At 35.2% G+C, this 12,491-nt stretch overlaps 1 long non-coding RNA gene across 1 annotated transcript; it reads right to left on the bottom strand.

Moving 5' to 3' along the window:
• Nucleotides 1-7,761: 7,761 nt before the first annotated feature.
• LOC136845558 (uncharacterized) lies at nucleotides 7,762-12,243 on the bottom strand. The gene is made up of 3 exons (XR_010855180.1): nucleotides 11,990-12,243; nucleotides 10,899-11,004; nucleotides 7,762-7,992 (listed from the first exon to the last, which is right to left on the bottom strand). It is a non-coding gene; the product is annotated as an uncharacterized lncRNA (long non-coding RNA).
• Nucleotides 12,244-12,491: the final 248 nt, after the last annotated feature.

Here is a 12,491-nt window from a genome sequence, read left to right as displayed (position 1 = left end):
TATCACTTATAAATTCCCCTTCGGTGATAATTCTCCATCGGAGATATTCCCGAGGTAGCGTGAATTTGATATTAAGCGACATTTGTAGCTTCATGATTGTATATAAATCACGGTGTGAAAAATAAAATATATATATATATATATATATATATATATATATATATATATATATATATATATATATATATATATATATATATATATATATATACATATAGTATATATGAGAAAAACTATGCCCTAAAAGTTTTTATTTATATATATATATATATATATATATATATATATATATATATATATATATATATATATATATATCCTTTTATCATATAAATTCATATAATGTATCGAAGAAATTTGATATTAAGAAGATATGATTGTATATAAATCACGTGTGTGTGTGGGTATATATATATATATATATATATATATATATATATATATATATATTGGTGTGTGAATGACTGACTGTTTAGTCGATATATATATATATCATCGAAATTGAATAATTTCATTCATATAAAAGATAACTAAATTCCCAGTCATCGTTGAATAATTTCAAAAAAGATAACTAAATTCCCAGTCAGTTCAAAACCATGCATTCCACATTACTGACGGGTGAAATAGGGGTGGATCTTCCTTTGTTGATCAAGTTTCGCCCATTTTTCATCTTGCGCGAGGATTCAGAACTTAGAAGACAAAGTGAAGGCCATAATTTTTCACGGATTATTGACAATACATTGGCCAATAAAAGGTTCGCAGTGCCTTGAGTAGACGTAGTCCGCGAAAATTATTATTCGTTTGGAAGTTACTATCTATCTGTCTATCTATCTATCTGTCTATCTACATGTATTATTATTATTATTATTATTATTATTATTATTATTATTATTATTATTATTATTATTATTATTATTATTATTATTATTATTATTATCATTCAGAAGATTATACCTATTCATATGGAACAAGCCCACCAAAGGGGCCACTGACTTGAAATTCAAAGCTTCCAAAGAATATTAAGGTGTTCATTAGGAAGAAGTAAGAAAAGGTAAAGGGAAATATATAGAGAGGAGATCTAACTTATTAAAACAGAAAAAATAAGCTAATAAATTAATTAATAGAAAAAACGTATTAAAATGCAAGGAGAGTAGTATTACGATAGTAATTCATTGCATCTTCGCTTGAACTTCTGAAGTACCAATTGAATGACATCCTCTGGGAGGCTGTTCCACAGTCCAATGGTGTGAAGCAATAAAGGTCCTCTGGAACTGAGAAATGCGACAGCTAGGCACATTTACTACATATTGGTGCTGCTGTTCAGCAAATCTGGTTGCTCTCTCTCGGCAGGTAAAGGGAATCAGGGATCAGTTGTGAATGTGAAAGCTCTGTTGAAATAATCTTTATAAAAAAGTGACAAACAAGAGACCATCTGTCGATGGTTTAAGTCATAACTGCCACTATTAGAAAACAGAAACCTACCACCACCAACCACTCCATCTAAAAGAGATAAATCTCTGGCAGGAGAACAGTATTCTATTAAAGGAAGCACAAACGACCTAAAACAGGTTGTATTATCACTGTTATAAATATACGAGGCCTTACGAACAATACCTAACTTTCATGTGGCATTTTGAAACTTTCATTAGATGTTCCTCAAAAGTTAGATGTGAGTCAAAAGTTACACCAAGAATAGTTAAAGCTTCAGACTCATTCAGTAAAGTTCCATCTACCTGAAGGGGAGGATGGGGTGGGAAATCTGTTCGAGATCTGCTAATCAATAGTGTCTGCATTTTACTGGAGTTCAGCCTCATACCCCACAGACTGCACCATTCCCTGATCCAGTCCATGTCCTTACTGGGGCCGAGGGCAGCCTCATTTCTCATAAGTGGAGACTTTAATACACCCACAAGTGTTGCATCATCAACATACTGAACAGTCTTGTTTTCCAGGCCAACAACCATATCACTTGTATACACTAAAAATAACAGTGAACCAAGAACACTATCCTGTGGAACTCCAGACAAAATAGGTCTTGGTTCAATAAAGATCCCGTCCACAGCAACTCTCCGCTGCCTACCTGTAAAGAAACCTTGAAGTAATCCTAAAACATATCCACCCACTCCAAGATTCTGAAGTTTATAAATAAGTGCATTGTGACTGACTAAATCGAAAGGAGCACTAAAATCTACCTGAATCACTCTGTACTTGAAACCCTGATGAAGGTTCCCTTGCAAATGGCAAGTCAAGTCTACAAGAGCATTGAAGGTACCTAACTGCTTCCTATATGCATACTTACTATCAGCTAACAATCCTTTAGATTCCACTACCTATATAGTGGCTTAAAGATAAGTTTTCAGCAACTTTGGAGAGCACATGGAGAATAGAGATTGGCCTGTAGTTACTGCAGTCTGCAGATATGCCACTTTTGGAACAGGCACTGTATTACTATGCTTGCGTTCATCCGCAAAGATACTACGTCAACATGAAAATATATATAATCTACTTATCTTGGGAGACAACACACTAGAAACTGTTTTAAAAACAAAGGAAGAAATCATTAGGATCTTCCCCATCCCAGCTATCAAGATTATCCAGAATTTTCTTAATATTTCTAAAGCAAAATGCAAATTTTGTAAGAATAGGTTCAGGATGACAAGTATCAGGGAGAGGGACATCCTCACTTGATTGCTTAAATCAATCAATTTACAGTCAATGTGACTCCATCAGATGCAACCTTGTCTACTGTAATGAACATCCCTGCACTCCATTCTTAACTCTATACTCTGTATCTATATAAATCTGTATAGTTACAAGTATTTTTTTCTTTCATTTTGAATTTTTGTACAATTTTCTTTCTTCAGTTTTTTCAATTTTCATCTTTTAGGCAAAAGCTCTTCCAAGCATCGGATTTCCTTTACAGCAAAACCATCCTGTACCATTCGAACAACCCCACAAGTTAGTAGTGCCTTCAGCCCACCTCACATGGTGCACTTTAGTTCATCTTAAAGGTTGTTTGCATTGCCGCTTCGGTCCCTAGTTGCATCTACTTTTTAGTCTTTTACTTCAACTCCACTCTTGCTTCCTTTATTCAATCTTGCTGTCCAACCACTCCAACTCCCTCCTCTCAATGAATGGACAAAAGTGCCCCAGTGTTTGGCTTGGCGACTTATATTTCATTAACCAATCTATCTACCCAAACGAACAGATTCCGTCAGCATCAACGCAAAAGCCTCAAGTTTCCAGAGCCAGCATCCACCGTCCTTTAGGTACCAGGTGTCACACTCCCCGTGTCATAGGATTTTCTTTCCCTTCACCGTGAACTATGTAAATCTTTACACATTTTTGGTTTTCCCTGGTCTGCATATTTTGAGAAATATCCTCCTATTCCTCAAACAGATGATTGGATTGACGTTTGCTATCCGTTGATGGTTAAGCCGCAATACGAAAAAAAGATACTGAGTCCTTAGCCATTTTTATAATCAGGGCCACAAGGGTGAGTTGATAAATCCTCTTCAGGGATTACAGAAGTGACAATAATAATGAATAGTAGTGCAATAAAATTATCTGAAATCCTTTGGCTTGTTGATAATTGTAAGAGTAGTAAAAATGGGAGATTGTAACAGATAGTTCTTAATCGCTGAGGGTGTTCTGTTTATAATTAAACACGAGATGATCAAAAGATTAAGTTTATAATGATAATAAATGAACTTTTTTCCTGTTTTGCCATTAACGAAGGAATGTCATCTGAGGGTAAAATGAATGATTGTATGTGATTTGATACCTTTACCTTTAAAATCGTCCAGTGACTGGTGTAAGTTGGAAAAAATGGTATTATCCCCTAAGACGAGAAACAAAGAAATTATTTGAAAAAACTCATAGCTTTCCTTGTGGCTGTAAAATAGGCAATAATGAATACTCTAAAGGACTCAAGAGGACAGCAACAATACCACATGTCCTTCATTACTTTAACTATGAAAGAAATGATACATTACGAAGAAATTCAAAATTGCTATAAAGTTCCTGAAAAATTCCCCCCACATTTCTCGGTCCTAATTTGGGCCTCAATCACTAAGGGAAAATACTATGCATATCTATGTAGATTAGTACCCTAACTCTTCACACAACCACCAAGGAACGGATCTATTCTGAACAATTAGTTGTTGATCAAGCAATAGAAAAACCCACCGACGAAAAGTGACAACCAAATACCATGGCCCTCTCCCATGGTATTTGGTTGTCATTTTTCCTCGTGGTTATCAGTCCTCTACACTCTACGTGGCTATCGATAATTATAGTTCATTTCGATATGTTCAACACAGACTATTAACCATTGTATGTATATGTATATACGTGTGTGTGGTTGTGCGTGCGCGCGTTCTCGTGTACATGTGGGCGAGATGGATTGCAGGCCGCAGTATATTAAAAAATGTCCAGCTTTTCATTGTGATGCGTCAATAACAAAGTACAGCAGTATTTATTTCCAGACCATCGTGCGACTGTTACGTTGAATACACAAAGTCAAGGTCACTCCCATAACAATCCCCAACCAAATTCTTCAGAAGAAATCAATACATTTATTAGACCCATAAGAACAAGAAACAAAATGTAAAACTAATGTAATAATGTAGTTATCCAATGTAATTATATTATGTAAGCAATGTACATAATTAGTCACCCCCTAAGTAACTAAGCATAGTGAATATAAACAATATTCCCAAATCCCTCCCCAGTCAATTCCCATCATACACACACACACACAAATATACTGTATGTAACACATATCCTCACCTTTGTAATATGTTTACATACTAAAAGGTTCCTTCTGTAAATTCACTTCTACGAACTTTTATATGTCCTGTATTCACTTACGCGAAATTTTGAATAGTTTACCCTTCACTCAGTTATACGGTGGCCGGTAATAAAATCACAGAAAAAGTCGTAATTTTGGCTAGGATAGTGTCTCAAAAAAAAAAAAAAAAAAAAAAAAAAAAAGTTAATTTGTGGTGACCGGTGATAAAGTCACGGGGGAAAATTCACAATTTTGGCTGGGAAAGATGTCAGGTAATCGAACAAAAATAATCAAGTCAGTCATAATCTAAGTCAAAACCAGTTAAAAGTAATAAAAAGAAATATTTTTAATCAGTTATTAACTCGCAATACATGACATATTAACATCACTGTACATATATTGTGGCATTTCATGTGAAAATATTTAACCGGATTAGCCCATTTGGGACTGACTGACTTGTTCTCGAATTTTCAACATTTTGTTGTTTTGCCCCGTGGGAAGGTCTTGCGCTGACTCCGATGTAGATATAGATAGATATATACATATATACATATAGATATATATATACATATAATAATATAGATATATAGATGTGTGTGTGGATATTTTGAACTTCAAAACACTTAAAAATATAATAATGATCTTATCATCAGCTAAATAAAGAGTGGTATATCTTGGGCACTGACAAACACTTGACAAGTGACTCCCATATAATCATGTTTCAGTACAAAGCTAAACCTACTCCAGTGGAAATACTTCAGACCTTTTCTGCCTCTCGTGTAAACAGCTATCTGTATTTTTACAATACTGACTAATAGACATTTATACATAGCTAATGGTGTGAAATTCCTAGAAGCATGGAGGTGTACACGATTCTATATTCAGCCTAAAGGGTTATGCGGGCCTATCTGTCGTCACTCAGTTTATAAATTCAGCAACGGACAGCAGTAAGGGTTTTATCTACGAGGAGCCAATTCTCCTAAATACATAAAATAAGTGGTTTACAAAATACGGTGATCTTATCTGCCTATAATTGCTGTCCATAACCTGCCACCTGGCTACGCTAATCCTCTCTGCTGTCTAGGTCAAGTAAGGAACAATAAGTAACTGTAGCTTACTTCTGCTGTGTACATACATCCCTGAAATAATGAAAGTGACACATTCACATAATATACTTTACTGATACTTTAATACAGGTGGCTTTATTCTAGACGCACTTATATACTTTACTAATACTTTCAGTACAAGTGGCTTTATTCCAGACGTACTTAGGTTTCATCCATAAAAATAAATTTTCTATTTTTTTCATTGGGTTTGGTGCCTCGCAAGGAATCAGCTTTCATTTGCAATAATTATCAAGTAATAATTGCAATATTTTTTTGCTTCCTAGATAAATTTAATCCTATGATTTTACTTCTGTATTTGTTTTACACATCAGAACATTATACAAAATTAATATATATTGATTTTTACCACAAAACTGCCATTTATTTTATTACCGTCCACCATAACTTAATGTGACCTTTTTTCGGGCGTAATTCATTTGGGTGAATTTGGGCATTAGTCAATATATCAATTGGAAGACTATTCATCATAGTTTGGGTGACAAAATAAAATCCTGCAAACTGGCACCGATCATTTGGGAGAATCAGTAAGGATAAAAGTGATGCGCAGAAGTATTTGACGATGTGTTGTAACCGGTTGGCGGATAACTCAGTAGTTAACCGGTTAACAATTGGCAGTAATTATCAGCATTAGTTATTCATTACTCGGCTATGGAAGGAGATATCTCAAACCGATGAAAAAGGTGTATATTTTCTGGCTTTTCTTGTATATACACATTGAAGAATGTCTCGTGGCCTTGGTGCACTAACAAACCAGATGTAAAGCCAGAATTAGGGGACTAACCTTAGCTATCCGCAGTTTGCGGATCGTAGCCAGGATTAAAGGAAGACCGATTGTCCCGGCGCTCTCAATTCTAAAGCGAACCCAATTTACTCGCAATTCTAAAACTTAAGTATTACCAGGAGATTGGCAAATTCAAGGACCCAGAAGCACAAGCCCCACCCTCACGAAATCCTTTGAGCAATTCTAACATTCAAAAACTTTAGAGCCAGAGACAAGGCCACCAACTAATTAAACAATGCATTATGTAAAACTCCATTTCACTTAACCCATATATGCAAGCCCATCGGTATATCATGTGTTGTAGTAACCACTGAGTCACAGCAACTTCAATTTATAGGCATAAGCAATACCCACTCCCGGGACAAATTACACTCGCTATTTGAAAATTTGCTACCTGCTTGATTCAGTAAACTAATTATAACCCTTCCATAGCAATTTGGACCCAACCCCGGAAGATCCATATTTTCTTGGCGGTATCTCACGTCAAAGTGACTTTTCACTTCAAACTATTATCGCCCAAGTCACCTTTAACAGTGTTCTCAGCCGAATGTGATCTCCAGATCATTAGCGATGATCTTAAACAATTATTCCTGTCATCAGAGGGGTCAAAATACAATACCACTTCGCTGAATAGGAAGTTAAATCTGCATAGACTATTGCAAGTAAACACCAGAATTTGAGGTTAATAAGCTATAATCTCAGAATTAAAAATTTTTCAATGTTACTTCATTTCTCATGTCAATTTCCCCATCTTAATTCTGTTAACCAACCAATCTGTAACTACCATTCCTTTGATTTCATAATCTCAGAATTAAAAATTATTTGTCTTTCATTTCTATTAAATCTGCCCCATCACATGACATTTTGGGGTTAAAGAAAACAATCAGTTTACTACATATATATTATAAGACATTCTTCATTCACGTTAAGACTATTACATATCAAAGTAGACATTTTTAAAAACTGAATAAAGGTTTACAGACACATAGCATCTACAAGTTCTAGTTGTCTGGGTAACCAAATTTAGAGCAGATTTTAAAAAATGAATCGAAGGATACGCACAGCGTCTAGACTTTTGAGTTCTAGTTGTTGTCTGGGTAACCGAATTTAGAGCGCTTCTAATCCTCGCAGGATACGCACAGCGTCTAGACTTTTGAGTTCTACTGTAGTTGTCTGGGTAACCGAATTCTGAGCGCTTCGAATCCAAAAGATATTCAGTCTTCACGAACAGGGTTGCTTGCTTTCCATTAGTATGTGCCGATGTTGTGGTCTGCTGCAGCTACACCAAGAGCCTGTGCATTAAAGTTAGGTTTTAGAATGTACTAAAAGCTGCAACATAACCTACCCTCTTAAAAGGAAAAATAGCCTGTTCAATTAGTCCCAGCACTATTCTAAGGTTATTATAATACTATCAGTCAACTTTCCCATTAACAATCCCATGTACTAGTATTAATACTTAATTGCCATCAACTTCCACATTAACAATCCCACATTTACCACATTAACAATCTCATTACCACGTTAACAATCCCACATTACCACGTTAACAATCCCACATATTACCACCACTTACTTCAAACTCTCAAAAAGTTAACAGGATAGAGTGTGCCATCCTTAAGACATATCTAATAGGGCACCAATCTTACACTTGTTTCTCCAACTTTAGTGCTAAATTAACTATGAAAGGTGCCATGAAATGCACACACTACTATCTGGCAACTTTTGTCCTTTAGTATCCAGTCTTAAGGGAAATTAAACTGCACAACCACACTGGGAGAAAAATTAACTTGAAGAATTCAGAATAAGAAGAGTTCCCGAAGCTTTGGTCCTGGAGGAAAGGTGAATGAAAGTAGAGGTTAATGAAAATATGCAATGCAATAATAATAAAGCTTTGCTTGAGTAAGTGGGGGAGGGTGGGAGAGTTGAGCGCGTTGACGGAACGATAACAAGATTACCCATATTTGAGTTACAATTTCCACTATTAACCAGCCTTTTAGAATACCTGACAAGTCCACGACATCAGTGTCAAAAAAATTCTTTAACATCCCAAGACCTTGGCCTCTTAGAAAATCATTAAGATCCACCTATTACCTGTCTATTTCCTATTTACTAGTGGAATGAAATTCTAAGTTACAGAAGTATGTCAGAGTTATCCTACCCCATTCTCAGCTGCACTAATACTTTCAAACTTACATCTCATGACCAAACAGTGCTGAAGTACTGTAATACCTTCTGCTAATAATGACTTGCACTGTCAAATTTCTCCCTAGGTCTGACTACCTCATTCTTTACCCCAGTCTATTCCCAGCATTCTTAAGAGACTTGGAGCATTTATTACCTTTATGCTAACCCCTGGATCTTTATAAAATTACCACGTTCTTTACCCTATTCTATCCTATCCTATATTTCAAGTTCCATATCTAACTTCCCATTAAGTACTAACTACAGGAAAACTGGCTACACAAACTATCAACCTCGCAGTTCTAATCTAAGAAGTTGGTTGGTTTGAAATCCCTATTGTGCATGGTGACAAAGTCACCATGCTTGTTTTCGAACTTCCTATTGTGCATGGTGACCAAGTCACCATGCACAACAAGCAAGTCCACCTTTGCCTGGCAGATGGCAGCGCCACCCCGGCAAAGGTGGACTTGGGGAAGTGGGCAAAGAAAAAAATTTACAAGCAAAAACAAAGCAAAACAAGCAAACCTTAACTTACAAGCAAAACAAGCAAACCTTAACTTACAAGCAAAACAAGCAAAAACAAAGCAAAACAAGCAAACCTTAACTTACAAGCAAAACAAGCAAACCTTAACTTACAAGCAAAACAAGCAAACCTTAACTTACAAGCAAAACAAGCAAACCTTAACTTACAAGCAAAACAAGCAAACCTTAACTTACAAGCAAAACAAGCAAACCTTAACTTAACAAAACAAGCAAACCTTAACTTACAAGCAAACCTTAACTTACAAGCAAACCTTAACTTACAAGCAAACCTTAACTTACAAGCAAACCTTAACTTACAAGCAAACCTTAACTTACAAGCAAACCTTAACTTTTTGAAGCTGAAATAATTACTCAGGAGCTTTAAACATTGTTCAAAAACTTGAACATTCCAAAATAGAGACCTAATCCACACGCAAAACCTAATCCACACGCAAAACCTAATCCACACGCAAAACCTAATCCACACGCAAAACCTAATCCACACGCAAAACCTAATCCACACGCAAACCTAACCACAAGCAAACCTAATCCAAGCAAACCTTAACTTTTGAAGCTGAAATAATTACTCAGGAGCTTTAAACATTGTTCAAAAACTTGAACATTCCAAAATAGAGACTTAATTCACAAAAAACTTAATTCACACAAAAACTTAATTCACACACAGAAAACTAAATTCACACTAAATTCACACGCAAAACTTAATTCAAAGCAAAACTTAATTCACACGAAAAACTTAAAAGACCAAAAAACTTAATTCACCACACAAAACTTACACTTTTGATAAATAATTTTAAACATTGTTAAAAAACTTCAAAATTCCAAAATTTTGAGACTAACTAAACTTTAAAATTGCTAAAAAGCAAAACTAGCCGAAATTAAAAGACCAAACCACAAGGCACCACAAAGCAAAACTTTATATACATTTAAAGTTAAAATTCACTAATCTAAAAAAAATACATTTACTACACGAACTTCCACACACACGAACTTCCACACACACGAACTTCCACACACACGAACTTCCACACACACGAACTTCCACACACACGAACTTCCACACACACGAACTTCCACACACACGAACTTCCACACACACGAACTTCCACACACACGATAAACTTGTTGCTAAAATATAACTAAAATAATCAAAAATGAAAATTTTTTGTACTTAAACAAAAAGTTCTGAAGTTAAAACAAAGCCTAAATTTTCTTGAAATGTTCAAAGCTGGAAAAGTTAAATTTTAACCTTTGCAATTTTAACTATGGTTCCAGACTTAAAACTTAAAAATTTTTAAAACTAAGATTTTGAATCTGAACTTTTAAAAAATGTTCAAAACTAAGATTTTGAATCTGAAGAAAAACAATTGCATTAAAACAAGTCTAATATTAAAAACTTAAATTTGATATTGAAAAACTAAGCTAAAAAATTTTCGGGGGTTGCTGAAGTCACTCTACTACAACAAGAAACACTCACCCATTAATCTTGTTTAGTCATAAGGTATCGGTACATCCAAGACAATTATCTCATTGTGGCAAGACTATTATCTCATTGTGGCACGCTTATTTAATGACACCCTGACCTGAAATAAGAAAATATATATAAATGAAAGCCCAAAATGTTCTTGCAAGCAGAAAGAGCCAAAGGTTGACTAATGGTTACAATCAGTTGGGCAATCTGATAAGTTTTAAAATACAAAGACAAGAGCAGCAAGCAATGCTTCATAAATACTGATAAAGAGTTTAGTTTATTGCCACTTAATCCTATAATAATTAAAGTTTAAACTTAATAAACCCCATATTACGAAGGCTATGGTTGTCGAGTTAAGCCTCTAATCCTCAAGAAACTTTAAACCCTATTGCATCGTAAGACTTGCTCTATTGCAGCATCAAGTTAAATGAAAACATCCATAGCACTGCACGATTGCTAGTATAGAACCAAAGTGCAAAGAATCACCACTCAAAGCAATCTAGTTCAGCTTAATAATAAATAGGCTTCGGAACAAAGTCAAATACCATGTTGAAGGGCAGTCTACAACAATACCTAGCATACTAAACATTTTGAACAGTTATTTTAGGAATTTGAAGCAAAAAATCGAAAATACCAATATTTAAAGATACAAAACCCGCAAACGGAAAACGTTCATACGACAACTGTATGTCAGCTCGAGTACCATAATCTAAGTATCTGAGAAAAACTCAAAACTGGTAACTGTATCAACTCGCCAACCCAACAAACCTTGAAACACGCCTTCACGCCTAAAATCTCGCAAAGTCTGTTCACAATACAACATATCTGAGAAACTGCTCCAGTTTCTTTAGACCACAAATGAATATTGTAAACAGTAGACATGCAAGTGAAGCACATAGGCTATCTGAACCTAGAATAAATGGCAAGTCAGGCTAGAGAGCATTTGTACACTGCACACCGTTATACAACAAAATACCGCCTTAAGTGAAGATCATACAAGTTGAAAGCAAACTTAAAAAATAACTACTCTCCCATTCTGCAGGAGCTCCTATACTAACGAGAAACACAAACAAAAAAAAATATAAAAAGCACCTTACTTTGAAAACGTACAAGGGCCCATCAGAGAGGGAATCACCCATGAAGGACTCCAGTCACTGCACATAAAACCAAACAAAGTGAGACAAAGTAAAACCCAACGATCGTCCAGTTCAACACCGTCGAAATCCCAACCGCAAATGAACGAGAAAGTCGAGTTAGTTTCAACGAAACCTGCCTTACCAAGCCGGAGACTCTACAACGCTGAAACAAGCTGTTCTTGAGGATAACAGCCAACGACCGCTGCAACTGCCTGTTTGTGGGACGTTACTTTATCGCCCTTTCCCCACCGAAGGTGTTTTAGGCGATGATCAGAAAATCGACAGATTATTATTATTATTATTATTATTATTATTATTATTATTATTATTGAGAGTTGCCTGGCACTCTAACTTTTGAGCGAACCACCCCAGTCATGTATCGGTAGTTAGCCCATCTGAAAAAAAAAATTATTATTATTATTATTATTATTATTATTATTATTATTATTATTATTGCTGTTGT

The sequence above is a fragment of the Macrobrachium rosenbergii genome, chromosome 14, assembly GCF_040412425.1.
Source record: "Macrobrachium rosenbergii isolate ZJJX-2024 chromosome 14, ASM4041242v1, whole genome shotgun sequence".
NCBI lineage: Eukaryota > Metazoa > Arthropoda > Malacostraca > Decapoda > Palaemonidae > Macrobrachium > Macrobrachium rosenbergii.
This window is presented reverse-complemented; position numbering and strand designations above follow the sequence as displayed.